Source organism: Procambarus clarkii, unplaced genomic scaffold, assembly GCF_040958095.1.
Source record: "Procambarus clarkii isolate CNS0578487 unplaced genomic scaffold, FALCON_Pclarkii_2.0 HiC_scaffold_919, whole genome shotgun sequence".
Taxonomy (NCBI): domain Eukaryota; kingdom Metazoa; phylum Arthropoda; class Malacostraca; order Decapoda; family Cambaridae; genus Procambarus; species Procambarus clarkii.
Window position 1 is genome coordinate 14,949 of NW_027189951.1, and position 5,052 is coordinate 20,000.

Here is a 5,052-nt window from a genome sequence, read left to right on the forward strand (position 1 = left end):
GTGTGTGTTTTTATTCATTCTTTGGTTTTATAGATGACATACATATTGACTCCTTTTACCGGTCCTTAATTAGGCTCTGGGGAAGCAATGGTGGTGGTGGTGGTGCATTTAAAACTAAACCAAAAATCACCAGTTCTGGACGCGTCAAATATCATATCCGCTTAATGTGTCTACAACCTAATTACTTAAAACTACACTATTTAATTCATTCATATCATGTGCATATTGGTCATTATGCTCATACAACCGACATAACAATTTATTTTCATTATTAGAATCATACATTTCATCAAGTAATACAGATACAAAGAGATTTTCTTTCTGAGAAGACCGTTAGTATTGGCTGGCTGGCAGGCAGGCAGGCAGGCAGGCAGGCATTTGAGGGTTATTATTTCGCCTGTTGATTGGGGGGAGGGTTGATGTGTTAGGGGGTTTTCGGTTAGGTGTGGTGGTGGTGATTGGTGGTGGTGGTGATTGGTGGTGATTGGTGGTGAGTAGTGGTGAGTAGTGGTGGTGGTGGTGGTGGTGGTGGTGGTGGTGGTAGTAGTAGGTGGGAGGGGGGGGGGGGGGGGGAAGGGGAATGATGGTCTGTGGATTCCTTCTCCGTACCCCTTACATATAAGCAAAAACATGCCTTCCTGTGGGTATAGAAACATTAACACAAATTATATCAGTAACTGATATTGTAGCCTTTTAAACAGAAAAGATTTGTACATACAAATACTTTTAAATTATCATTTATTTGTGGAAATGGCATTTACGTCATTAAATTGATACCTCAGCATCAAGTGTCCTGCAGTGGTCCAGTGGTAAAGTGTATATAAGTGATGCGTATTCTTGGAGTTGCGAGTTCAAACCCGGATTAAGCTATATATATATATATATATATATATATATATATATATATATATATATATATATATATATATATATATATATATATATATATATATATATATATATATATATATATATATATATACAACATGTTTTGTTTTGGTTGTTTGTTTTTGTATAAAGCCTCACACACTATATTAAGCGAGTTTGTTTTAAACATGACATACATATTAATTCATTTTACCAGGCCTTATTCCACACAACTCCGTGAATTTCCCGTGGAGCCAGCCAGCCAGCCAGCCAGCCAGCCAGTCCAGCCAGCCAGCCAGCCATTCAAACAAAAACAAACGAAACAAAACAAAACAAAACAAAAAACATTATTGCCAACAGCATTTGGTGTTCCCAGGCGGTCACCCATCCAAGTACTAACCAAACCCAACGTTGCTTAACTTCGCTGATCGGACGAGAAGCGGTGTTCTCAACGTGGTATGGCCGTTGGCATGAGACTGCCTACACATTGTGGCTAATAACCAACTCTTTTTAGTCATCACGGCAGGATACGGACCTTCTTGTGGTGTCTTAATGGTAATTGTATCCTAACATATTTTTGTCTCCTTGGCATGGATATTTAACATCGTTTATTCAGTCTTGGGTTTATGTTCTTTCGCCATTTACAGACATTTTACATCTACCTACTTCCTCAGCCTACCCTGCCAATTTCTAATGAATTTGTGGATTTTCTTTTGTAATACATACATGTGTGTGCTCATCTGCTCTTCAGTTTTTATGATATTTGTCTCATCTGTCCTGCTTTATGATACTTTTACAAAGAACATGAACAAATGCTTCTATTTTAGAGAAGATATGGGATCCAGGTTTCGGAGCCGTAAAACCAACCGTCGTGATTGGTGGACGAGTTGCCAGGTTGCAGCTTCTGTACCGTGCCGGCACATAAATAGGTTCGGCTCAAGCGGCGGCAGCATCATTCCCCCGTGACTGTCTGAGCGTCTCTCATCACCTTGGTTATCTCATCATCATCATGGTAGAAGCAAAGCCTACCAAGAAGGCTGCGGCTGCTGCTGCTGTGGTGGCCACCACCAGGAAACCTCGCGTCCAGGTTGCTCACCCGAAAACTAGTCAAATGGTTCTAGCCGCGGTCGCAGCACTCAAAGACCGTAAGGGCTCGTCTCTACAAGCAATCAAGAAGTACGTTGTTGCCAACAACAAAGTCGAGGCTGCCAAGATCGCCATTTACATCCGAAGATTTCTCAAGAAAGCAGTGGCTGACGGCATTCTTGTTCAGACCAAGGGAAGTGGAGCTAGTGGATCATTCAAGCTGGCCGTAGCAGAGAAGAGGGCCGTTCTAACTCCCAAGAAAGCCACCACAACCAAGAAACCATCTACAGCAGCAAAGAAGGCCGTGGTAACTCCCAAGAAAGCCGCCACAAGCAACAAACCACCTACAGCCTTGAAAAAGAAGCAGCAGCAGCAGCTTGTTGTTGGGAACAAAAAGCCCAAAATAAAGAGAGCTTCAAAATCTCCCAAACCACCCAAGGCAAAGAAAGCTGTCAAGAAAACAACAAAGGCAAAATAAACGACGACATGCAAGCAGCATGAATACACATGACAATAAACATCCAGGCCTCCCCCCTCAGTGGAGGGGCCTCATATGATTCCAAAAAGAGTTTAGTTTTGTAGACAAATAAATCATTACTTTTGGGGTAGATTTACTCTGTATATTATATATATATATATATATATATATATATATATATATATATATATATATATATATATATATACACATACATGGGTGAGGTGATATGGTACCAAAGTTTTGGGTGAGGTGATTGACATTTACACAAGATAAAACACGAACCAATGGGAATAAAAACATAAGAATGGAAGTAACTGCAGAAGGCCTATTGGCCCATAACACAAGCACTTCCTCTTGATGCTTCTATATTGGTTCGGAGTCTTGAAGCTATAATATATATATATATATATATATATATATATATATATATATATATATATATATATATATATATATATATATATATATATATATATATATATATATATATGCACACAAAACTAAATAGTCTTGTTAGACAAATTGCCCCTATTAGAGGCAAGTTGACTAACAAGCCGAATGACTGCAATTGTTTTGAATTTGAGTTAAATCTAACATAGAAATGTAATCAAACCTAACCTAACCTATGCTAACCCAAGCTAAGCTAACCTAACCTAACCTAAGCTAACCCAAGCTAAGCTAAGCTAACCTAACCTAACCTAAGCTAAGCTAACCTAACCTAACCTAACCCAGCAATTCATGATCTTAATATAATACTGTTAATTGGATAAACCAATTTGGAAAGAAATGTTCGAAAATAACAAAATTAACTGTGCTTGTTAGGAAAATTGGGCCTTGCATACTTGTCCCAATAGTGTGGTTCTCGCTTTTAGGTACGACATAAACGTATACCTAAGTTGAGAGAGAAAAAGATTCGCACTCAAACATGCATATCGATTGCCAGTCCTGAATTCTGGGTAGATATTCGTGTCCTCCCTTTTCATTTACCATCATTTGGATACTATCAAAACAGCTCTGAGAAGGATAAAATGAATAAAACGGGTAGCTCACTCATGTAAAAAGGAAGAGTTGGGAAAGATCTCTCTCTCTCTCTCTCTCTCCCTCACCCCCCCCCCCCACCACCACCAATGATCCTGCTCTGCTAGTATATAACGGAACAAACCTTCCCCCCCCCCCCCCACCCCTCCCTCCCCAATCAGAGTCCCTTTAAGCATGCGAGGATAAAAAATAGATTTCATAAGACCCAATGTGCTAGCTGATATCAAAACAATTTATGTTATCGTCTATTAAGCCCTTCAGTAAAAAAGTATAGGGACCTAATTAGGTCCCGTTTTGAGGTGGTGGTGGGTGGAATCGATGGATTAGCCAAGCTCTTATCCGCCGAATCCGTAGAGGGTACGACCCTGGCGCTTCAGAGCGTACACCACGTCCATGGCAGTGACGGTCTTCCTCTTGGCGTGTTCCGTGTAGGTTACAGCATCACGGATGACGTTCTCGAGGAACACCTTCAGGACGCCACGGGTCTCTTCGTAGATGAGACCCGAAATACGCTTCACGCCGCCACGACGAGCTAAGCGACGAATAGCGGGCTTGGTGATGCCCTGGATGTTGTCACGTAGCACCTTACGATGACGCTTGGCGCCACCCTTTCCGAGTCCCTTGCCTCCCTTGCCGCGTCCAGTCATGGTGTTGAAGTTGTGTGAATAATAAAATTTCGGCACGATTTCCCCAGACTATATCCCGTCAAGCGGACGTACTTGTAGCATGGCAACTCCTAACTCCTGCCTGTCCTTACTTTATGCTTGTACTCGAGCAGAAACACGGCTTTCTCACAACGCTTTCAAAACTGCAGTTGCCTACTCGTCTGTTTCACGTCTCTGTGAAATGACTTTTGCACAAATCCAAAAAATAGAGCAAAATCAGCGATAATAGTGTTTGAGGTGAGCTGCCTGTTGGCTGCAGCCAGAGGAAGGAGGGGAGGGGCAACGGGGTGACGTAGGCGAGTCGAGCAGCCAATGGCGCTCGAGCAAGCGCCTCGAGACGGCGTATATAAGCAAAAATTTTTCGGCGCCGGCCATCACAAACCACAGTTGTTCACCATGGCTCGCACCAAGCAGACTGCTCGCAAGTCCACGGGAGGCAAGGCTCCTCGTAAGCAGCTGGCCACCAAGGCAGCACGCAAATCTGCTCCTGCCACAGGGGGCGTGAAGAAGCCTCACCGTTACAGGCCCGGAACGGTCGCCCTGCGTGAGATCCGTCGTTACCAGAAGAGCACAGAGTTGCTCATCAGGAAACTTCCCTTCCAGCGTCTGGTGCGCGAGATTGCCCAGGACTTCAAGACCGATCTTCGCTTCCAGTCGTCTGCCGTCATGGCTTTACAGGAGGCATCCGAGGCTTACCTGGTCGGTCTCTTCGAGGACACTAACCTCTGTGCCATCCACGCCAAGCGTGTCACCATCATGCCAAAGGACATTCAGCTTGCTCGCCGTATCCGTGGAGAGCGTGCATAAGCTAAAACGACCACCCTAGTATACACCAAACTCGGCCCTTCTCAGGGCCAAAATATCCTTCTAAGGAGATTTCAGACATTCCTAGCATCAGTCATATGAATTAACCTT

At 43.2% G+C, this 5,052-nt stretch overlaps 1 non-coding gene across 1 annotated transcript; it reads right to left on the reverse strand.

The window, feature by feature from the left end:
- Positions 1 to 1,218: 1,218 nt before the first annotated feature.
- On the reverse strand, positions 1,219 to 1,337 carry LOC138361857 (5S ribosomal RNA). The gene has a single exon (XR_011227229.1). It is a non-coding gene; the product is annotated as a 5S ribosomal RNA (ribosomal RNA).
- Positions 1,338 to 5,052: the final 3,715 nt, after the last annotated feature.